The following is a 25,332-nucleotide window of genomic DNA, read 5'->3' as shown; positions in this document are numbered from 1 at the left end:
AGGGAGTCTGCTCCTCCCTCTCCCTCTGCCCCTCCCCCTGCTCGTGCGCCCTCTCTCAAAATAAATAAAGAAATCTTTATAAAAAACTGTACCTCTTGATGGCTGCATGATATTCCATTGTATATATACACCACATCTCCTTTATCCATTCATCTGTCGATGGACATCTTGGCTCTTTCCACAGTTTGGCTATTGTGGACATTGCTGCTATAAACACTGGGGTGCACGTAACCCTTTGGATCCCTACATTTCTATCTTATGCTGAGTGAAATAAGTCAATCAGAGAAAGACATGTATCATATCACCTCACTGATATGAGGAATTCTTAATCTCAGGAAACAAACTGAGGGCTGCTGGAGTGGGGGTGGGGTGGGAGGGATGGGCTGGGTGATGGACATTGGGGAGGGTACGTGCTATGGTGAGCGCTGTGAATTGTGCAAGACTGTTGAATCACAGATCTGTACTTCTGAAACAAATAATGCAATATATGTTAAGAAGAAAAAAAGAAGAAGAAGAAGATAGCAGGAGGGGAAGAATGAAGGGGGGGAATTCGGAGGGGGAGACAAACCATGAAAGACCTTGGACTCTGAAAAACAAACTGAGGGTTCTAGAGGGGAAGGGGGTGGGGGGATGGGTTAGCCTGGTGATGGATATTAAAGAGGGCATGTTCTGCGTGGAGCACTGGGTGTTATGCACAAACAATGAATCATGGAACACTACATCAAAAACTAATGATGTAATGTATGGTGATTAACATAACAATAAAAAAATTTTAAGAAAAAAAAACTGTACCTCAACTGTTTTCAATTATATTTGGTCCTTGTAATCACCTACCCGAGCATAACTGTATCCGATAACTCTTCAGACTGTCAACAGTGACAATATGATATTGTTGCCATAGTCCTGAAAAGATTTGCCTCCTAGAGAGACCATAGACTGCAAGCCCCCAAGAAGGAATTCTTAAGTCTGCACGTAGTAGCAGAAGTGCCTGCAAAGCAGATACCCAGGCTTGGTATTGCACCTCACGGCCATCCCCTAATCAATGTGAGAGATCTCAGGCAGATCACTTAGCCTGCTGGACATCAAGACCTTTCTTGAGATGAGAAACTGGGCTAAATACACTGTATGGCCTACCCCAGCTTTGAAAACTTAGCTGTGTCTAAATTAGACTCTGCTGGAGTCACTGCACCTGCCTCGTGGACAGGAATCTGACATGGTCACCCAGTTTGGTTCCCCCATTTTACAACATTTCAGGTTCTACTCAGAAGGCTGCCTCCTCATGCTGCAGAGTCCACTACTAAATTTTCAACATGTACCTTGAAACAGACCCAGTTGATCTTCCTCTTTTCATGTCTTTTCTTCTGATCTTAATAAATCCATAGTGAAGAGCTAGTTATGAAGTTCTACTGGTCAGTTCTGGAATACGTATTTCTGTGGTGAAGGTTGTCACATGGCATCCTTTGAAGCATCCCTCCTTGTTGTTCTGTTTGAGTTGGCCAGTAGCTAAAGAGATTTTTATCAACCCAGGATCAGTATGTAAGACAATACTCCATGCAGTTGCTAAATGTTCTAAGTTATGAAAAACAAACCACATACACATAGACATTCTAAGTTGCTGTTCAACTCTGGCTCCAATTCTTTTGTGCCCCATAGTCTTGTCTGAGCTCACACAAGCCCACTTATTAAAATCAGTGTCCCAGCTGACAAGCAGTGTGGCCATTCCACCTTCCTGGTCTAGGATAACCAAGACTTTCTGCAATCTGATCCCAGGTTTACTTTGCAGCATTTTCTGCCTTATGCTCTACACAAGATGGCTGCTCTCCAAACATAACATCATGTCTCATCTTCACCCTTTTCTCCAAATTCCAAACTTCTGGAATGCTTCTCCTTTCCTCTATATTTGGAGTTTTTTGCATCTTTCCAAATACAATTCAGATCCCTCCTCTCTCTCCCTGTACACTTTCCCCAAACCCGCATGGCTGAGATGTTGACTCTGCCCACGAGTTTCAGGAAACTTGTACCGTTTAGTGTTCCACCTTGGGTATAAACCTCTATAGCTCTTTTTTGCATGATCTCGAACATTTCTTAATCTTTCCTCTATCTCTGCTAATCTTCTCACCAGGTTATAAATGCCTTAAAGGTAGGACAAACATCTTAGATTTCTCTGTCCCTCCTACAGCAGTTGGTGCACCTCAATAAACCCTCCTTTATCTTTTTATTACTGAATAAGAAGCGTTTCAATAAGAGATGCCCACCGTGGGTCCCAAGGGATGTGAACAACACCCCAACTTTTCTTCCACTCTAAGATCGTTTTTGTTCAACATAACCGGTCACCCGCCTTTGATGACCTCCGCTGCCAGAAGCCTGGAGCTGTGGGGTTAGCCTCATCCCGTGAGGCGCAGGCACAGTAGTGCGCGGTCCAAGACAGGTGGATCATGGAGGTGAAGTGTGTGGGATCCGCAGTTGAACCGCACCGTCAAACTTGGTGATTTCGCCTCCTTGAGTTTCCATTCCCTACTGTGCAAGATTGGATAACATTAGTACCCACCTCAATAACCGTAAACATTGTAAACTGTGAACATTGCCTGGCTCATAGTAAGCACTCAGTAAATACTAGTTAATATTATTACTTTTTTTAAAAAAAGCCTGGGTCTAACTCTGCGTTTATTTCATTCTCTCCTCTAGTTTTTTCTCCCCAAACACCTCTTTGGTGGCGCTTATCCACTTCTGTGGCTCCCTTTGTTTTCTGCGGCTCTCCCCTGATGGCAGCGTACTGCGCAGACTCTGAATGACGACCAGGATGGATGCAAACCTCAGGTGGGCTGAAAAGACAAACTGCTTGGCCTCCTACATTTTCAAGCCCCATATGAAAGGTTTGCCCCTTTGGCATAAGAAACATATTTCTAATAATAAATGTGAGGTTTCTACAAGAAGATAACTATAAAATGGTGGTGGTTAAGTCAGATGAAGCATTTTTATGGATGTGAGTGACTTCAAAGACTAGAAGATACTTTCCACAGTTTTTTAGAAATTCTAAGTCTTAAACCATTATTTGTTTCTCAGGGTGCTTGTTAACATTGAATCTAACCCAGAAGTCCCCAGGTTTCAGCAAATGTGTCTCGCATCGGCTTCCCCTCACTCCATGGTGTGGGGTGGACAGGCTGTTTCTGCAAGAAACCTGTCCCTTGACCATTGTATGTGTTGAGATTTATACAATGAGTAACCTTTTTCTCCTGGGGTTGAGATTTATATATTGAACGATTTTCCCCCTGGGGCCTGTGAGCTGCCCTGCACACTTTGTACTCAATCAGGGAAGCAGGGAGGCTGCTGAGGGCTCTGATCAGTCCATCTGCGGGGTGGAGCCCTGTCACCAGGAGCCATTCTCACTCGACTGTCACAGTAACTGTCAGTGTAAGAGGAGAGCAATGACAGGAGAAAATAGCCAGGTACTCAAAAATCCCAGTATTCATCCAGGAGCCTTATGAACTATTTGCTACAAGAATGATCATCCAGTTATTTGTTCAGCTGCCTGGGGAAAAAAAACTTATAACAGGGAGATTGGGGGAGGAGGAGAGAGACAGAGAGAGACAGAGAGAGAGAGAGGATTGGAAGAACTCGAGGAGAAAGAAAACAGTAGGAGCCCTCCGAAGCCTCATACATCAGTGACAAGCCACGCTGCCGCCGTTGTGGGCAAGGGCTTTGACGACTTCATTCTCGAGCCACACAGCAGACCCAGAGCCCAGGGTCTGGGCGCACAGCAGCGGCACTCTGCCTCTACCTGCCGTAACCCAGATCTGTCCTTAAGGCGCCTGTGAGGCCACATTTTCGTGAACTGCCTGGGCAATTGATAAGTCGTCAGTTGGGAAGCCCAGCCATTCACAGGTTCAGACCTGAAGCCTGGTCCTTAAAATGAATGGAAAGCATCTGGCTGTTTTGCTGTCGGTAGGTAATGATGCAGCCGCGTCACACACCCAGATGTGATTCTACATTTCTGCAGCTGTTCTGGTGGGAGTTTCAACACCCAAAACATCTGCTGCTGGGGCTCTGTGGTACAATTCTCACTCCATCTCTCTGGGTTCTTATTCTTTTCCTAGAAAATGTACTTTCTTTCTACTCGGTATGTTCCCATTTTCCGAAGGTGTTATTCCCAACAAGGGGATACCCGCCAAATTCTGTGTAATGTGGAAGAGAAATCCACAGCATCTTCAAAGTTCACAGCCAAACTGAGGGGGTGTGACGCTAATGCATTTTACGAGGTCTGATGAGATAGAACATTACAGCCAGGCAAAGAATTTCATACTTTATGGCACATGTAGAAGGAATGGCTATAATGAAGTCACTTTTGTATGTTAAACACAATTGGCAGGGGAACACCTTGGAAGTCCAAAATGTTTATCTCCGGGATATTTGTCAGCATCATCAAACTGCACACATGAAGCACACTCGCTACTGCCTATTTAGTAGGAAAAAAGACCCTTTTAAAGCATGAGCCCTCCAACATTTTAGGCGATATTACAAACTGACATAACAGTTTTGAAGAGCAACAGGAAATACCGAGTCCTAAAGTATTCGTGCACTTTGACCGGGTAATTTCTGGGAATTTATCCTAAAGAAATGATCGTATATGTGGCAAAGTCTTATAAAGAAGTTTATCATGGGATTTACTAGAGTGAAAAATGAGTTTGATCTATTGCCCCCAAATATGGGAATAGTTAAATGAATATGGCATCTCCATTTCTATAGGAGACATGGAAAAATCAACTGGAGGGACTAAAAAGTTCCAGCTGCTCAGGTAACAATTAAAAAGATATTTACTGAAGTAATAATACTGAAATGCTTCTGACATGCATTAAGTGGAAAAGCAAAGTACGAAGTTGTTTGTATGTTTTGCTTAAAATCACATCAAAACTTGGCATTTGAAAATGACCCAAAGTAATTGCTCCAAAACAATAATAGCTATTGTGTTTAAGTGGGAGAATTATGGGCAATTTTCTTCTTCTCTCTATTTTCAGAATTATTTATGAAGGGCTTATATTACTTGAGTCAATAAAAAGACCCAGAAAAATGCATCCTTCCACTATGACCAAGAAATGAAACCTGCCAAGGCAAATGAGTCTGAAGAAAAACAACACCGAAGGAGGCTGAGGCATGTCTTGAAAAGGAATGTGGACTAGCCGACTTCACATGGAGGCCAGTTTCTCTGTTGCAATCTCAGCTTTTGGCCAATTCGCTCCAGAGTTTTAAGGAATCCAAAGTGAAACTAACCCAAGATTCTGACTCTCACCTGACAAGAGTTGGCAATGCAGTGACCAGGAGAAAGCCAATCCTGCATCATATGAAAGTTTGCAAATGGGCCCAAATAGAGAGACTTATTTTCCTTCATTTCAGTGACTGAAAATATGTGGAACAAGACTCCTCTCTTTAGTTCCACCAGGTAACTTCTCCAAGCCCGTGAAACTTGGAAAGAGCGAATATAGCACTTCTGTCTCTCTCCACCCACGGCTTTGCCAACCTCATATCAAGCCTGAAGGAGAAAACAGATTCAACTAACACTACTTGGGGCCTACTCCTCTTTTTTTTTAAATACTCCACTCAAATTTTAAATAGTACATTGATTTTTTTAATACCCCAAAATAAATTGCTATTTGTTAGCCTTTAGGGGGACAGCTTTAATTTAGGAGCGAAGAGGGATGATTGAGTGATAATAAACTGATTAGTCTCAGGATTTCTCAAGGAAATGCTGACCCAGCATCATGACCCTCACACACGCCATTATAATTCTTTGATTTCCTGTCATGGCAGACAGTTCAAAAATGGAAAGTAAATAGGAGACATGGAAAATCAATGTGAGGTGCTGAATTGTTCCAGCTGCCGAGGTCTGTTAATTACATCATATTTTTGTGGAGACATTCGGCTCAGACTTGCCAAGTGCCCACATCTGGAGGCCTTCATCTGCCATCCTGTTGGGGCAGCTCTTCTCCCCCGGCATCTTGGTTAACTGCAAAAGGACAAGCTACCCCAGGAAAGCTTGCTTGTACAGACCAACTCTCTGAGGCAAAATCCGGACGATAATCGTGTCTTCCGTTACCATAGAGATAAGAGGTGCTGGAAGCTGAAGAGGGGCCACTGGAGTAGCAGGAAGCGGGTTAGTCAGTATGCACAGTGTGAACCTGAGGAAAATGAAAGTCTGTTCTACTTGGATAGACAGGCCTTGGTGGGCTAAGTGGGAGAGAGCCGAGAAGAGATGAGAGACCACAGGGAGCAGGCAGAGAGAAACAAGGCTAGGGAGAGAAGGGCAGGGCTTAAAGCTGTGTGAAGAGCCAAGCCACTGGAGAGCCACAGTGGATTTCCAAGACAAAGTCCTTTGAGCACCACCTCTCTTGCCAGGGCAATAAAAGCAAGCTCACAGCATGAGCACAAACTTCATGGATTGTTTCAATAAAGGTCCTTCCACGGTTCCTTATAATTTGGACCTTTCCAAAGTCCCTTCTGGTTTCCCTTCCTCCTCTTCATCCTATATCCTTTCTTTTTTTTTTTTTTTCTTTTCTTGCATCCTTCCAGAAGGTTCTGAGCCCCTCCCCTCTTTTTTTCATCTGTATGCATGGTAAGACTGGCTTCTTCATCCAGACATCTCTAATTCATCACAAGCCAGTCTCCTTCCCTCTCTTTGTTTTTCTCTCTATGCTTTCCCTCATTTACTTCTTGCTATTTTTCCTAATTATAGCTTCATACACAAATAGCTGGATGAAAGAAAAATCCAGTGCTTGTCAAAGATGTTGTAAGACGTTTCCTAACGTCCAGTCCCTGCTGTCCGCCCCCAACCCCCGCCTTGGTGACAGGGTCTGTCACAAGCAAAGTCTTGGCCCAGGCCTCTGCTCCTTAGAAAGTCTCCAAGGGTTCTGCACATATTTGATCCATATCACATTATTTAAATATGTATTTCAAATGTGTGACACCTATCTAATACTCTCTCTTTCCATCCCCCTCAAAAAGTTGCACACTTTAATGTAACCTAAATGCGCATTACATTTCAATGCACATGCATGTATGTACGTAGATGTACTACATGTAAATGTGTCTTGCATTACATCTTTATGGAAATTCAATGTAAGTTTAAAAACTTACAGACTTGAACACATTGTGGAATTGTGCCAACCAAGTAAATTATGCAGGTTTGAAAGAGAGATGCTCCTGTTGTTTCTAGCAACTGTGTCACAGAGTCGAACATTGTAGTATTTGGTACTATAAAATACCAAAAAACTCGTATTTTTATCAGTTCAGGCCCTGGCATGACTGTGTAAATTGTGTAAGTCTGCCCTCAGAGCACGAGTGAAGGGCCCGGTTAAATGCCAAGCAAGGGCCCCTGCATCAGCTTGGGGCATCCTCTTCTGGCAAGGCCAGTGCCATAGCAGAGCCAACTTGTCCCATGTCAGAGATGTTCTAGCTCTTGATTGAATGTCCTGGTTGTTTTTTAAGTGGCTTTTCTATGAGAGGAATTTGAGTACACACTAAGCATCATCAGGGATCCAACTTGAAAATATAAATTTCCTGCTACTCCACGTGTAATAATCCAGATCAGTTTGATTAAGCACTCCTAAAATTGCAAAGCCAGCTGTCAACAAGCTCATGATTTGCAAGTATTTATCTGATTCCAGAAGCTGATCTAACACTGGAACTGTTGTCTCTAATTCCCCAATTTCTAATGCTTGTGTTCATTCAAATACTTTCATTTTTGTAATTTACTGAAATTCGAAACAAAACAAATGTGTATTAATAAATCATCATTCAGTTGGCTTTCTGTATTCAGGCTTCCACTTCCATTTCATCTGAAAAGAAATGCTTTGCTACCAAAAAAAAAAAAAAAAAAAGTGAGAACCCCTGGCTTCACCCACTGCCTCCTCATACCCTCCTCCTCCTGGCACCCCCAGCAATCCTTGCTTGTCCAGGTTATTCTGTTCCCCAGTCTCTTCCTTTCAGACTTGATCCTATGACTCTGACTATCCTGCTCTAACCTGACAAATAGACTCACACTGAGGTGGTCTTATCTATGGTTGTAAGGGGTTACTCCTATGTGGGAGGAGAGGGAGGGGAAGGAGATTTGCATTTTACCCTGAACTGCTCAAGTCCTAGGGAACCACGTAAGGAAGCAGATCATCCACAGTGAAATTCTCGGCACTTTTGAGAAGAGTCTGTCAGAAGCAACTCATCATTCTCCTACCTTTCAGTATCTCTCGGACTACCCTCTGAGGATGGCTTGCCTAAGAAAGCCCTTGTGAAGTGCTTAGGGGGAAGGCAGACTCCAGGACCTAACCCCAACTACCTGGAAGTTAGGACCCGAAGCTGCCTTTTTAGCAACCTCCTCAAATAATTCTGCACTTTGAAGTTCAAGGGTGACCACCGTTAATCGTTAGCACACTGGTGCAGGAGGCAAGGGTTGAGTGGGGATGCTGCCTGCCCTCCCTTTGCCTGAATTGAAAGATGCAGACTGAGAGACAGCCCAGGGAGGCATCCAAGCAAAGAGAAATATGCAAGCAAGACGACAAATGCAGAGAAAGGGAGAGAGAGAGAGAGAGAGAGAGAGAGAGAGAGAGAGAAAGTATAAAACCCAGGGAGCAATTTCAAACAGGACAAGAAAAATAATCCCAATTTTCTTTTCTCCAGCTCCAAGTTCATCGGTCAGCAGCGGCACGGCAAAAGTGGACTGGGGACAGTCTACGCGATGGAGGGAGCCCAGCTCCTGGCACATCCTGGAGGAAATGGTAGCAGGGATGTATAGCACCGTGTGGGGCGGTAAATATAGACGCAGCCCAGGGGGCAACTCCATCTGCCCGTGCAGAAAGGGTTCAACCCTTCTCCTGGGCTGGCCCAGAATTCCCAAAAGGCCCAGGGTGGCAAGCACTTGAGCAGAACAAGCCTACTCCCGGCCCTGGCACCAACTCAGGCTGTCATCCGTACCTCCGTTCTTCCTTCATAAAAATCCACCATGCACTCCAAAAGAGTAACTAGGACACTTCGTTCTTATTCCACACGCATCTCATTTGTCTTCAGTAGGTTCTTCCATAATCTCATCATTATTGCTATGGCCCTCAGAGGACAGCTGACTTGCATTAATCAGCCAAGCCCCTCATCGCTCACCAGATTCTTTACACTTTTACCATGCCCTGGGGCACCCTAACTTACTTGAAAAATTAATAAACCTCCCCTTCTTATCTTACCTTATTAATGTGTGTCTTTGTAACCCATTATCCCCGCATATCATCAGAGATCACTGGAGGGCGCCGTGGTCACCGGCTTGCTCCCCTAATTCTTTCCTAACACCAGAACGCCCCCAGCCCTTGAATGGCCAGGAAGAAAATGGGCTTCATGTTCCAGCAGGGTATTTTTTACCAGCTCGATGGCACAGTGGACGGAAAGCGGAAGAATTCTTCGGCTGCAGCTCAAGGCCATTAAAGTCCATTAAGTTGTTCTCTCCTCCCCGTGCCCCCTCCCCCTTCTTTTGTGCACCCTAGTAAATCTGACTCATTAGCTTTAGATGTTTTGAAATACTGGTACATTAATCACTTGTGTTTGCACACTGTTTATGTGGGTTGTTGGTCATGGTCTGTAGTTATACTGGCTGTCTCCCTTGCTTACTTAAAGGTACAATCCAATTGAAAATAAAGATTTTTGCAGGTTTGCTCATTACACACAGTGTCGGCAGCTGGTGAGTGTCTTTTGCAATTCATCAGAGGCCTCCCAGACCACCTGCTCTCGGCATCCTGCAAACAGCTGGCTCTGAGTAAGTACCATAAGCTATTACCTTATACAACAAATAAATAAATAAATGGATGGATGAGCAGACAAATAAATAGATACATTCAATTGTCAGCCTTGAAGCATGGCTTCTTGGAGGGAAAAGTCCACACTGAAAAGGGAAAATACCTCTAGCCCACACCTTCTTGGGGCCATTTAAATGAAAAAAAAAGGGGGAGGGTGGCAATACCCCCAAAACTTCAAATGGGAATATTTTGTCATTTGAGTACCAAGGCAGTCAAGAAAAGGACTCTACAATAGGCTGGCTGTGTGGTTTGGTTTGGTACAAAGAATGAGAGGTGGGGGGGATTTCATTGAATTCACTGTTGGGTTTTTCTTTTCCTGTCCTGAAAAGGTCATAGGGAAGCTTTGCGGAGCCTGAGCTAAGGCGCCAAGTGTCCTGGGATTAAGAAATCAATCCCCATTTCCAAGATTGTCACCACTTTAGATTTTTGTGAACTTGACCTCAGTTTTTGACCCTGAGAATGACCTCGGTGTCCATGGCCTGCTCCTGTCCTGACCCGGCAGCCCAAGGAAAGCCTAAGGGCAGTCAGAGCAGGAGCCCCATGGCCGGGCACCTGCAAGGAGGCAGGGCAGGAAGTCCCTGGCTGCATGTCACAGAGCTTGGCAACACAGAACTAGAACCTGGCTGGGGGTCTGGGGGATGGGCATTCAGCAGGGTGTCATTTTGAGAGACTTCCAAGGTTTATCACAGAGAGCCTGAGACTCCCCTCAAGTCTACTTGGAAATTTTTTATAATTTGGGCTGGGCCTTGCAAACATCACCCAGTACAGTTATGATCCCCCAAATCATTTACTCTGGTTTCCAGGGGTCAAAATGTAGCTGTGTTCTTTGCCTTGTCCTTGCAAAACTGGAGACAGATACTGACAGGCACCTCTCTGGCTCACCGCTTACGAGCTTTACCAATCAAAGGCCTGAATGAAGCTGTTAGAAACCATTATTTTTATCTTATGGTGGGTTGAATTCCAATAATTGAACCTTATAAGATTAACTTTATTTGATCTATTAGCAGCCTTATTTTTTGTTACTTTTTTTTTTTCTGGCAAGAGTATTTACGGGTTGAATTAACGTGAAGAAATATTTTCCATTTTACCAAATTGGAACATGAAGATACATCTATATTCCTAAGTTTTTCTTCCTTGAATCCCCCAAGAACTATTAAGAAAGTAGCTGCTCCGGGTGGTAGAAAACCAAGATTATCAGCATCAGCCAGGGGGCTTATCAGAAATCCAGACTCCATGGAACAGAATAGGGAGTTTAACATTTAAGATCCCCAAGTGACTTGTTTGCACCTGAAAGTTGACAAGCACTGTTCTCGTATGCCCTTGATTCTTTCAGGTCAGGAGGATCTGATAGAGACTGCTCCAAGCCATATCAATACCAGGGTGATCATAAGAATTTGAATAAGAAAATGCAAACCAAACAACTTCCTTGCCTACTACAGGAACTAAAATGTCCCGTTCTTTGGCGAGGCAGTACGATGCCATAGAAAAGAGCAAACTCTGAGTCAGAAAAATCTGTGTTTACTCTCCGACTCTGCCTCTTAGTAGAACCCTGACTTTAGGCCAGTCACTATTCTAAGGCTCCATTTCCTCACTGAGACTGAAGGTAACAGCCACTCCACTGCTCCCCTGCAGGCAATTTCCAAAGTAAAGGAGATCCTCTATGAGCAATCACACGGTAAGCTCCAAAAGTCTTACTATACAGGTAAAATTAAATCATGGTCATCACAGCACTAAGTAGGAGGAATGTTGGAGATGGGACAGCTGGATCGACCAAGGGGATGAGAATGAGGACCCTACCCTACTGGCGGGTCGGTGGGGAGAGAATGACCCAGGCAGGCTCCAGGACAGCAATTGCTAACATTTTCCCTGGGGGAAGCAGGTGCATGGGCTATGGCAGCATCTCTGGTCCTTGAGGAGTATGTTAAATACAAGGCATCGAGTAGTCGTGGCTGAGGGCCTTTGATTTACTGAAGAAAGATTATGACAAGCTCAGGAGGACAATTCAACAATTCAAGCAAGCTTGGGGAAGCCTGTGGGCCTTCTAGGCAACATTTAAGAAAATGCTGACCTCTTACAGCCAGTGCACAGGCAGACAGAATGATCAGAACTTAATCACAAGAGGGACAGAGTTTCAGAGAAAGTTAAGATCTCCTCCTGGAAGGTTTCCTCTCCTGAGATCAGGGCCCTCGTAGGGAAAGTGTCAGACTCTGGGATATCAAATGCGGATCTCTGAGTAATGCAGTTGAGAATTTTCAGCTCTCAGAACCTCATCACCCCCTGGGTCTACAGACAAGGCCACACTCCTTCATTAGAAATGGCACCCCCACTTGCTAGAAGATCCCTCAGAGGTTTCAAATGAAACAGATGTCTCTACTAGTGTGTCAGGGTTCCCCCAAGGCCACCCCCAAGCTTGAAGATTTGCGAGGAGGACTCAAAGACTCAGCATGTCATTGTACTCAGTTACTGTTTGCAAAATGATGCAAAGCACAATCAACAAGGGAAAAGGCACATGAGGTAAATTCCTGAGGAAACCAGGTGCATGCTTGGAAGGGTCCTCTCCCAGAGGGGTCACACAGGATACCCTTGATTTTCCTAGCAAAATGTTGTGACAACATGTGTGAAATGTTACCAACCCAGGAAGCTCATCAGAGACTCAATACCCGGAGTTCTTCTGGGAAGCTGGTCATATAAGCAGCCTCTGCCTGGCACGTACCCAAGTTCCAGATTCCCAAAAGGAAAGCAGGTGTTCAGCATAAACCATGTGTACAAATAATCTACACACAGTGAGCCACTCTTATCTGTTCTAGGAATGGCGGGAAGCCTTCCAGAAGCCAAGACCCCAGATGTCAACCAAGGGCCAACCTTGTAAGCAAGGCTTTCTAAGGCTAGCAGGCGTACTTTGTGAGCCTGGAGCATGACTTTGGAACCACTTCTCCCTTCTCCAATCGTGCAGTATCCCTGTCAATAGAGGGCCCGGGAGTGACACTGCCATAGCCACCGGAAGGGACTTCTCCTTCTGGTTCCTTTGTGCCATTTTTCTTTGGCCCGGCTGTGAGCGGATAGGCATGCCAGAAGCCGTGTGGTACTCACTCCCCAGCCCTCATGATGACCTCCAGCCTCCCCCCTGCACGTGTCGGCAATCTCCTCCCCCACCCAGAGGGCTGTTCCTACAGACCAGCTCCAGCCGTGACACCTCATATGTGTCTTCACCACAGCTGGCTGTGGCAGCCATGCCCTCTCCACAGATGTCCGGGTCCCAGCCTCGTGGGAAGAGAACAGAGGACATGTTTCTTCTAAGTTCTCAGTCTTTCCTCATTCATGCTTCCTCGGCCCGGCAAGTATAGCTGCTTTCCACATGTGCTATTTCTATATTCCTCAGAGTCCGCTTTTATTCCTTTTTGTAGTTAAATATCTTTTACGAATTAATAATTCCTTGGATTAAATTTTCTCTGTTTAAATTACTTGTGTGGTTTCCTTCTCCTGACTGGACCCTGATTGATGCTGTACCTTAAAAGACAATGCTTGTCCCCACTGCCCCTCCTGAGAACTAGACCGACAATGAGGTTAGATCTCAGTACCCCCTAACTGGGACGTGCCAGGCCAGCTAAGGGAGAGTAGGCACGCTACGTCAAAGGAGCTGCAAGACCCGGCCAATATGTGCCGGCAGCAGTGGGAAAGATAAGCGTGGGAATGGACACTGGAAGGTGGGGGAACGGAACATAAAGTTAAATTAAACCTTGTCAGCATGGACCACTCTCCCCTGATATACAAGTCTAGGCAAATGCCCCTGCTAGGATACTAGGATGGCCTTCACAAGCTTAGAAAATGTGATGACCCATGTGAACGGCCCAGCGAATTCAAAATACCAAAACTGATATGTCAAATGGTCCGGAAAGACATCTCAAGGCTCAGAGAAGTGGGTATGCTACAGGGGATATACTAGGTTAGCCTGGAAACTCCTCGCTGGCCAACAACGTGCCATAGGAGCCCCCAGAGGACACCCTTTGACCAAAGAGGGAAGGAATGTGCTCATGAGAGGGCCGACAGCATTGTTCAGAAGCTCAGTGGTGGCTGTCCTCCGTAGCCAAGGCTGAGAGTAGGAAACACAATTACAGAACTGAACTCACTGAAAACAATGGGAATCTTGAAATGATAGAGGACTAGTGGTAGCACCTCACCATCCAAAGCAATTATCACCATAAAATCAAGGTCAGAGTAGCAGCCAGGGAAGCACAGAGAGCTAGGGATATGGTAAATAGAACATGGTGTTGCTATGAGCAGCCAGCAAGGGTATGACACAAATTATCCAACTAAAAGAAATCAAGAATGAGTGATCAAGAGTCTGCAGGCAGGGGTGCCTGGGTGGCTCAGTCAGTTAAGCGTCTGCCTTCAGCTCAGGTCATGGTCCCAGGGTCCTGGGATCGAGCCCCACATCGGACTCCCTGCTCAGCAGGGAGCTTGCTTCTCCCTCTACCCCTTCCCCCTCTCTTCCTTTCACTCTCTCACTCTCAAATAAGTAAATAAAATCTTAAAAAAAAAAATTAAAAGTCTGCAGGCAGCTGCCCGAATAAAAGCTCACGATTGCTTACCAGGCTTCTATACCTGAGCCAGTTTTCGTTTCTAGAACAACTGAAAGAGAAGTCAGGTCCCATGACAAAAGACACTAGAACACCACAGCAAGTATATCCAGTAGTAATTCTCCCAGTTGTTCCCCAAAGTGACCTCTAGCCCTTTACTCACATAACCACCCAGAGGGGAAATAGGATCTTACAAGGATTGTTGGATCCAGAGTCTGGGTTGACTTTGATTCCCAGGGATTCAAAGCACCCTTGTACCTTCTGTTATAATTAAGGAATATGGGATCCAGTTATGAGTCAGGTGCAGCTCACTGTGGGTCCACTGGGTCCATAAACCCACGCAATGATCGTTTCCCTGCACCCAAATATATAACTAGAAGGAGCATACATGGGAAATAGCAGAACTCTTATATCAGACTCTTAATCTGTGGGTTAAGACCTATTGCAGTGGGGAGGGCCAAGTGGAAACCTCTGAAATGTCCCCCGCTGCCCCCCACAACAGCAAATATGAAAATATACCATAGCCCAAGGGGAATGGCAAAAATTAGTGCCACCATTGTAATTTTAAAGAACTCAGGAATGATGATCTCCATGATATCCCCATTAACCCCCCCCCTCCTCCAGCCACTAGAAAAACTGTATTAATCATGGCGGATGACAGTGGACTACCACCAGTGGTGTGCTGGTCAGTGTTCAGCAATTGGCTCGCCAGGGTTTGGGGGAGGCTTGTAGCCTTTGCCAAGTTCCGTGGTATAATGCTTAACAACCAGCTCAGAAGACTCCTGCAAATGTAACAGTGTTCACAGGGCAGTACGGGGCTGCTTCAGCACACAGATTACCGCAGACTTTACTCAGGACAAGTCTCATTCGCAGCCACTGTGCCTCATGTGGTATCCTTAACGTGATCTTCGGTATATCCATAGCTATTAAACAGACTTAACTTTTTTTTCCATCTCTATGGGAAAGAAAGATCAGAAGCAGTTATATTCCCATGGGACAGATGATCATATATAGTTATCGTCTTCCCTTAGGGCCTTGTTAACTCTCTGTTGACACCTCAGCGGCTCTGTCATAATAGGTCCAAAGGGATTAGGATGTTCCGGAGACTTCACAGAACATCACGTGGGTCCACAGTATCAATGATGTCAGGTTAATCAACTGGTTTTGTAGAAAGTGGAAAGTGTTTTGGAGTGTCTTGGTAAGAGACATGAGCTCCAAGAGTGAAGATAAGCTCTAAGGAGATTCAGGAAGCCACTATCTCATTGAAGAGTTTTTAGGGGGCAGGCAGACTGGGGAACGTTGGAGAATAGCCCTTCCACACTAAAAGACAGATTATTGTACCTTAGACCTTCTTAAATTATTATTATGCAGGTGCAATCAGCAGTGCTACGTGGTCAGATGATCCAACTGAGTACATGAGGCAGGAAAGAAAACACCATACACTAAGTTTGTGACATGATATCCTGCTTTGTCCAAGGTTGCCTTCCCCTCTGCTGGGATCAGCCCATAGTCAAAGACTAGCAGATGGAGGGATATAAAGTCTTAGCCCTTGCTTCAACCTGGGACAGTTCCAAAGAGTTCTGTCCCACCCAAATTCCCCGGAGAGCTCCCTGGAGAATCAGCTGAGGCCTCAGAGGCAAATGGCCCACAGGACCAGCCTCTCCCTCTGCCTGCTTCTGCCATTCTCACTTCTTTGCAGATGTGCTTCTCAAAAACCTCGGAAGGGTACACAACTCTCCATTTCAGAGTCTGTTTCTAGGGAACCCAATCTAAAAAAAAGCTTCCAGGGGAATTCTGAATCCCACTCTCTATCTGGAGATGTTCTGCTTTTTAATATTTATTTCTTGTTATATTGTCGTTACTGTTCAATGCATCCTGGTAAGATTTCCTCTGAAGGAAAAAAAAATGGCAAAAGTAGAATCAGTCAATGACTCACATTTGAAGGGACACCTTGGATTGACTGCCTTGTAACAAACCATTGCCTGCTAAAGCTTGATCTGGAGTTTGGGGCTTTGCTACAAAGTCCAAGAGGGAAAATATGTTGTCTTTCCACATGCTCCTGGCAGAGCCTTCCAGCAGAATTTCAAGAAGTGTTCTGAGATCATATTCACAGAAAAAGGAACATAATCAATTAACCCTAATTAATCCATTTAATTAATTAATTAATTACTTTAGTTCATTAAACTTAATGATGTCAACCTTGAGTCAGAGGTAAGGAGTAGTGGCAGCATATTTCTGTTCTAGAAATTGTGTTAGGCTAAGTAGTGGGAACTGACGTGAGCAGAGGAAAACACCAAGGTAGAACCCAGAACTGCCACAGAATCAGATGCTCCAGAAAAAGCTTGGGCTACTTTCCTAGAGCAGAACTCCTGAACTGGAAGCAGGCAGGACAGGTCTTCCCATGAAAGAGCTGCAAGTATCGAACCCATGTGGCCGTCAGAACGGAGGCAGCATGGACCCCCTTGACCTGGAGGGCACTGAACAGGTGGTTCTAGAATCCAGACATAACCAGGGGTACCAAATGTACACTTCATTCTGAGGCCGTGCTGACTTAAGACTCCCCAGAAGCAGGAACGCTCACAGGATGGGCCACAGGAATCACCTTGAGACAAAAATTGGTCCTACTTATGACCCAAAGGAGTCAACTAAAAAATTGAAAGGTTTTAGGACTACTTGAGAACCCAAAACGGTGACTATTCCAAAATAAGTAATTGTATAAAAGTAACATTCCCAAATATACTACAAAATATTATAGGAAAACAGATCTCACACTATATACCTATACGTGTGTGCATGTGTGGGTGTGTAGCTATTTCGTTTGGGATATAACTTAGCAAATATATATACATGCACACAGAATCTCTATGGCACAGAGCCTGTGTCAGTCCTGACTCGCTGCCCTCAAGCCTTTACTTCCCCTGCTCTGGTCTTTGCTATAAAGTTGACAGCTTTGGGCTACATCATCCGGGTCCCCGTGTCAGGGTGCTTTGGCAGGATTTGGCCAATGGGAGACACTGCCGGGAGATTAAAAGGATAGGAGAAGAAAGAACTTGGGATCATTCACCCCCTCCTTCTGGGCCTCAGGAGACAGCTCAGTAGTGATGGTGCTTCTCCATTGCTCTAGCTCCCACTGAACACAGCCTCAAGCAGCTAGCTTCTGCAGGTGACCCTAGCCGCAGGCTCCAGGAATGCTGCGTCCCACCTCTGCCCCTCCAGCCTTTGGGGAGGCCGGCGGCGGTGGTGGGGGGTACTCCCTCTGTTGGCCAACCTCCAGGTTGCCTCCCTATCCTGTTTGCCTTCTGAGCTCTTTCACCATCCATGTAACTAACTCCCAGCGTTCAAGCTCCTGGGTTTAAACACTCAAATGATTTTTGTGACCCCCCCCTTAGACACCAACTATTCAGAAAACTTTAAAATGTACTGAGGGTAAAAAGAAGATTTAATTATTAGAAAGATCGTTCTCTGGCCGCAGCTTCTCACGTCCCAATTTCATCTATGCCCTCCTCAAACAGCTCAGTGGCTAAACAGAATATGTAAACACTGACCATCCGGGCTCCAGATCAGGGTGGACAGGGAGGATTCAAACAATTACTAAGTAAAGACTACAGTGAAACTTTACTGAAACTGTTTAGAATAAATACCCATTCAGGAGAGCAATGTCCCATTCAGAAGAACCAACATGGTACCTGAGCAATAATTCTCCCAACAGCAATGAAAAAGAGGGACTGGAAACTAGTATGTGATGAATAAAGAACAGTTTAGATGATTATTTAATCTGGGAAATCAAAGTTTTTAGACAGCAACTACTTTGCGTTCTCAAGATGATCAAAGAAATGGAATGAAAGATGATGGAACAAGATAAACTCAGATGGAAAGGCAATTAGAAGGGTTAAGTGAATATATCTGAGACCAATAATAGCGTAGAATTCTAAGATGCTATTAGAAGCAGAATTAAATCTATGGAATGATGGTGCTAGCATAGAGCATAGGTTTGAAAATGATCTTTGAAAATCACCCAGAATGGATGGGAAGAGAATTAAAAAGATTAAAGCACTTGGATGGAATATGGTTTATGTGGCAGACCAATAATGGAGAACTAATATATAAATAACTTCTATACCTGGAGGAAATAACAACATCAAAAAAAGCAACACTATTAAAATTCACAATAGAAGAAAATCTTTGTGAAATAAAAGATTTGTATGGGGAGCTCAGAAAGCTCGCTCTATTCCAGCTAAAATAATAATAATAAGCTCACAGCAAACTAAATCTGGCAAGTTGTTGAATTTCAAATATGAAGAAAGCATCCAATAAGCGTTCAGACTGAAGCAATAAGTTATTGGCATAGGAAAGAAATTAGATAACTCTCAAACTTCCCTTGAGAAACATGAATGGCAATAAGTAGTGGAGTGTAGAATATGCAAGGGGAAGACATGGACCTGCCATGTGCCAAGTTATATATATAATATATGCATAATTTGTATATATAATATCTATGTATAATATGTATATATGAATGTATAATGTGTATACATGTATATTATATGCATATGATATATGTATATTTACAGATATACAAATATATACATATATTATGTACATCTGTGTATATACATATACAAATACAATATACATATATTATATACACTTATATACTTATGTATACATACATAATATACATAGTCTACTTATAAAAGTATATATGTATACAAAAGTAAATAATCCATGTTAGTTAAAAGGAAGAAAGAGCTTTAAAGGAAGATGTAATAAATTAAGAAATATAAGTTTAAGTTTAAATACATTATTTACGAAAAGAAAAAACAACTTAGAATATATACACCTTTGCAGTTACTCAGAAGAACAAAAATCAAGGAAGCTAAGAAAGTGGGAAAGCTAAAATTAAATAGATGTTTAATTAGTCACCTTTTTCAAAAATTTACTTTTAATGAGTTTCTAAGTTACAGAAAAGTTGAAAAAATAGCATAGGGAATTCCTACATACCCTTCTCTCAGACATCCACTGAAGCTTCACAATTGTTCCAATAATGCTCTTTATAGCAAAGAATCAAACCCAGGACCACACATTCTACCCAGTCATGTTTAGTCTCTGGTCCTTTTAATCTGGAACAATTCCTATGTGTTCTTAACTTTCATGAACCTGACATTTTTCACAGATTATAGGCCAATCATTTGGTAGAATGTCTCTCAATTTGGATTTGTCCCATGTTTCCTGGTTAGAGCCAGATTTTGCATATTGCCTGGAATTGTACAGGTAACGTGTTCTTTTTATTGCACTCTGCTGAGGGGCACACAATATCCGTTTGTGCTCTTACTGGTGGTGTTAGCTTTGATGACTTCATTAAGGTGGTATCTGCCTGGTATCTCCTGCAAAGATAGTTTTTCCCTCTTGTAACTGATAAGTATTCTTATGGGAGATACTTTGGAGTTACGTAAAATTCTCTTCCTCGGTACACTATCACACACTGATGTTAGCATCCATTGATAGTTCTGGTGCGCATTATTATGATAAAACTGCCATATAGTGATTTCTCTATTACCATCATCCTTTCTACCATAGAGAAGAACTTTCTCTTCTCCAAACTTATTTGTTCGTCTATTTATTTAGTCAGTGTGAACTTAAGAATTTCTATTTAATTCAATGGTTTAGAATCAGTTGCTATTTTATTGATTTTGATGCTTAAACATCTTCACGTGGGCCAGTGGGAGTTATGGCAAGCTGGCTTCTGGGTTCCCCAATATTCATTGAGCACTCCCTACACTCTTGCACAATAAAGTGTTCTGTCCTTTCCCATCTTGTCCTTCTCCTGCCCCAGACCTGGGATAAGCCAGTTCTCCCAGAAGCCCTGGTAAAGGATCCAGGGTTCCTGGGAGCATTTGGAAACCAACATCTGAACACTAAGTATGCTCATGGCCACTACGGTGTCATTGTCCCCAAGCCCTTTGAGTTGACAGAGCTAGAAAATACATGCTTGACTATATCACAAACACATGCATACCATATTTACATCTATATTCATTTCTATATTTATCTCTCTATATTAAAAACCATGAGTTCACATTGCTTCCTCTACATTACAATCCAACACTACAGGGTTTATTCTAGCTACAGTCGCCAGATAAAATACAGGATGCCTAGTTCAATTTGAATTTCAGATAAACAAATAGAATTTCAGAATAAAAATGTCCCAAAAGGGACCCTGTATTTTTATTTGCTAAATCTGGCAACCCTAATTCTAGCTGTCTCCATATCCATATATATATATACGTGTATATATATATATATATATATACACACATATATATATATATGCTCTCCTTTTCCAATAGTAAGATATCTGACTCTCGGTATCCTGAATAGACTGTTCGATCCCCCTCCAGCTGGCTAATCTCTTAGCCCCACACAGCCCCTGTCCACACCTTGCACACAGGCCCTGATCCCTGCTTGGAAGGTCTACTTCATTCTAGTCTCCTAAAGGTTTTTTGATGATGAAAGGAAGGAAGGAAGAAAATAGTTTTCAGGAATGGATGGGGAAAGGGAAAAGCAGTGTAGTAATGAACAACCCAAAATCTCAATGGGTTATCACAATAAGCATGTATTTCTTGCCTGCAGGTTCCGAGGTTGGCAGTGCTCCTGGGCACAACTGGATTCTGTTGGGCTCCCTGTGTCTTTTCACTCTCTGTCCCAAGATGAAGAGGCAGCCACTCTCTGGGGCTTCTTATACAAGGGCACAGAGCTCAAGGGACAGGCCAAACTCAAGGTGCTTCTTAAAAATCCCTGCTCAAAACTGGCTGCCGTCACTTCCATCCACACCACATCGGTGAGAGCAAGTCCACGGTAAAGCCCAAAGTCAAAGAGGCAGGAAGGAGAGTACAGGACACTCTGCCCACTAGGAAGCATGGCTAAGTACAGGGGTGGATGAATGACTAAGAACAAGTACTACCATCCACCACCAATGCAAATTAAGTCAGAATAAACCCAACCAACAGAACAAGCATAAAGGCTAAAACCATCAGTGGGAAAAAAAAAAAAATACCTCTCATACTGAATCAAAACACTAAACTCAACTGCATTCTGAACCTGAGAGATAGATCTGAAATAAAATAACTCACCATGGTTGAAAGGAAACTAATTCTTTTATTGAAAAGGTGAATTAGCATGTTATAATTATCTGAAAATTTGCTCCCAAAACCTTGGGCAAAACTCTCTAATACAATAATGGCAATGACTATAGTTAACATTGCTCTATGGTACATTTGAAAGTGGCTAAGAGAATAGATTCTAAAAGTTATTAAAAGAAAAAAATTTTTGTAACTATCTGAGGTGATGGATGTTTATTAAACATAGCATGGTGAGGAGCAACTTGTGGGGGGTCGGAGCAAGATGGCGGAAGAGTAGGAGACCTGGATTTCGTCTGGTCTCAGGAATTCAGCTGAATAGGGATCAAACCATTCTGAACACCTATGAACTCAACAGGAGATCGAAGAGAAGAATAGTAACAACTCTCTGAACAGAAAAGCGACCACCTTCTGGAAGGTAAGACGTGCGGAGGTGAATCCGAGGCGATATTCGGGAGGATATACGGCGGGGGAGGGGGCCTCCATCGGCCGCTTCTGGCAAGTGACAGAGCCGCGGAGCACAAAATCGGAACTTTTAGAAGTCGGCTCCGCTGAGGGACGTCGCTCCAGTGGCTAAATGGAGGGTGGAACCCTCGTGGGACAGTGTGGTCTCAGGACCTCGGGGTCACAGAAAGACCGGGGGTGCCTGAGTGCGGCAGAGCTCCCAGGTATCGGAGCGGGGAAGCCGGCTGCAGAGACGGAGCCGAGGCGCGGGCTGTCAGCTCGGGGTTGCCATAAACTGTGATCTGCGGCCCAGTCGGGCCACTGCTCCTGCAGCAGGGACCCAACAAGCGGAAGAGCTGGGGAGACTCCCCTTCCTCCCCCGGGAGGAGTGGCGCGGGAGTGCACCGCAGGGATCTGCTGGGTTTGGGGACTCCACACGGGGTCGGGTGCCAGAGATAGAAATGCTCGATCACAGGCCGGGTGAGCACGGAGTGCGGCCGGAGACCAGGGAGACGGGAGTGACTGCTTTTCTCTGGGGGGACACTGAGGAGCGGGGCCCCAAGTTCTTGCCTCCTCTGGGGCGGAGATTGGGAGGCCGCCATTTTCATGGTCGTCCTCCAAAGCTGTCCTGAGAGCTTATAGGGAACAAAAGCTCCTGAGAGCAAACCCGAGTAGCTTGCTTAGCCCGGACCGACAAGGGCGGGGCAATTCCGCCTCCGGCAAAGACATTTGGGAACCACGGCAACAGTCCCCTCCCCCAGAAGATCAGCACGGACAGCCAGCAAGCCAAGACCAAGTTTACCGATCAAGGAGAACGGGAGAACTCCAGCGCTAAGGGAATACTGCACATAGAATTCATGGCTTTTTTACCATAATTCATTAGTTTTCAAAGTTAATTTTTTTAACTTTTTTTTCTGAATTTTTCTTTTTCCCTTTTTCAACCAACATCTTATCAATCCCTTTTTTAAAAAAACATTTTTTATTTTTCATTTTTAGAGTCATATTTTATCCCTTTATAGTAGTTACCCTTATTCTTGGCATAAATATATGTTGTTCTCTCTTTAAAATTTTTAGATACAGTTTCTCCTAACAGATCAAAATATACCCTAAATCACTAGTGTATGGCTTTGTTCTAGTCTCCTGCCTAATCACATTCTCTCCCTTTTTTTCTCTTTTCTTTTTTTTTTAAATCTTCTTCTTTCTTTTTTCAAACAACTTCTTATCTTATCAATTCCTTTTATAACGTCTTTTATAATTTTCATCTTTACAAGCATCTTCCATCCCTTCATTGTATCAACCCTTATTTTGTACATATATGTCTTTCTTCCTTTAAAATTTTAGGAGGCACTTTCTTCTAACAGACAGAAATACGCCCAAAATCTAGTGTGTGGCACTGATCTATGCACTAGCCTGATCATATTTGATCATATTCTGTTTTTTTTTTTTGTTTTGTTCTGTTTTTGTTTGTTTTTCTCTTTTTCTTTTTCTTTTTTTCTCTTTCTTTTTTCTTTCTTTCCTTTTCTTTTCCCCTGGTTTCAGGTCTTTTCTGATTTGTATAGAGTATATTTGCTGGGGATGTTGTTAACCTATTAGCATTTTGTTCTCTCATTCATCTATTCTCCTCTGGACAAAATGACAAGATGAAAAAAATCACCTCAGCAAAAAGAACAAGAGGTAGTAACGTCTGCCAGGGACCTACTCAATACAGACATTAGTACGATGTCGGACCTAGAGTTCAGAATCATGACTTTAAAGATACTAGCTGGGTTTGAAAAAAGCATGGAAGTTATTAGAGAAACCCTTTCTGGAGAAATAAAAGAACTAAAATCTAACCAAGTTGAAATCAAAAAGGCTATTAATGAGGTTCAATAAAAAATGGGTGCACTAAGTGCTAGGATAAATGAGGCAGAAGAGAGAATCAGCGATATAGAAGACCAAATCAATGAGATACCACCTCACACCAGTCAGAATGGCTAAAATTAACAAGTCAGGAAACGACAGATGTTGGCGGGGATGCAGAGAAAGGGGAACCCTCCTACACTGTTGGTGGGAATGCAAGCTGGTGCAACCACTCTGGAAAACAGTATGGAGGTTCCTCAAACAGTTGAAAATAGAGCTACCATACGATCCAGCAATTGCACTACTGGGTATTCACCACAAAGATACAAATGTAGGGATCCGAAGGGGTATGTGCACCCCAATGTTTATAGCAGCAATGTCCACAATAGCCAAACTGTGGAAAGAACCAAGAAGTCCATCGACAGATGAATGGATAAAGAAGAAGTGGTATATATACACAATGGAATATTATGCAGCCATCAAAAGGAATGAGATCTTGCCATTTGCAACGACGTGGATGGAACTGGAGGGTGTTATGCTGAGTGAAATAAGTCAATCAGAGAAAGACATGTATCATATGACCTCACTGATATGAGGAATTCTTAATCTCAGGAAACAAACCGAGGGTTGCTGGAGTGGTGGAGGGTGGGAGGGATGGGGTGGCTGGGTGATAGACATTGGGAAGGGTATGTGCTATGGTGAGCGCTGTGAATTGTGCAAGACTGTTGAATCACAGATCTGTACTTCTGAAACAAATAATGCAATATATGTTAAGAAAAAAAAAAGAAGAAGATAGCAGGAGGGGAAGAATGAAGTGAAGTAAGTCGGAGGGGAAGATGAACCATGAGAGATGATGGACTCTGAAAAACAAACTGAGGGTTCTAGAGGGGAGGGGCATGGGGGATGGGTTAGCCTCGTGATGGGTATTAAAGAGGGCACATTCTGCGTGGAGCACTGGGTGTTATTCACAAACAATGAATCATGGAACACTACATCAAAAACTAATGATGTAATGTATGGTGATTAACATAACAATAAAAAATTTAAAAAATAAAAAATAAAAAAAAACATAGCATGGTGATCATGTCACAATATTTACATGTGTTAAGTCATTCTGCTGTACACCTTAAACTCCTACAGTGTCATGTGTCAGTTGTATCTCAATAAACCTGGAAAAACAGGAATCCTCCAGCAAATCAAGCAATTACTTAATCTGTAGGTCAAAAGGGTCTCCTTCTCCAACAAACCAAGTTCCAAAACTCAAAGCCCTCTTTTTGAAAAAGCATAAACACACACTTAACAATGACAGAAATTACAGATGCGAAGGAGAGCAAGAGGTAGATACTATATAGAGATTGTGTCTTCTTGTCAACATTTACAAAATAGGAGATGTACCAAAACAGAACCATATTATATTACAGAGAAACCCTTAATAAATTCCAACCGGTTAGATCATGTTCACTGACCACAGCAAAGTGAGGCCAGATATAAATAGATGAATATCATAGAAAGAAACAA

General features: G+C 43.5%; 1 long non-coding RNA gene across 2 annotated transcripts in view; it reads right to left on the bottom strand.

Annotated features, from left to right (window-relative positions):
- The window catches only part of LOC113912273, a 134,228-nt gene that overhangs the window by 7,348 nt on the left and 101,548 nt on the right, over positions 1-25,332 (bottom strand). For both annotated transcript variants that reach the window (XR_003516776.1, XR_003516777.1), the window contains exons 6-7: positions 2,256-2,517; positions 1,317-1,503 (exon numbers count right to left, since the gene is read on the bottom strand). This is a non-coding gene — a long non-coding RNA (uncharacterized LOC113912273). The remainder of the gene's footprint in view (positions 1-1,316; positions 1,504-2,255; positions 2,518-25,332) is intronic.

Source organism: Zalophus californianus, chromosome 14 (assembly GCF_009762305.2).
Source record: "Zalophus californianus isolate mZalCal1 chromosome 14, mZalCal1.pri.v2, whole genome shotgun sequence".
NCBI classification, from domain to species: Eukaryota; Metazoa; Chordata; class Mammalia; order Carnivora; family Otariidae; genus Zalophus; species Zalophus californianus.
The sequence above is the reverse complement of the archived record's forward strand: the minus strand, read 5'-3'. Positions and strand labels throughout refer to the sequence as shown.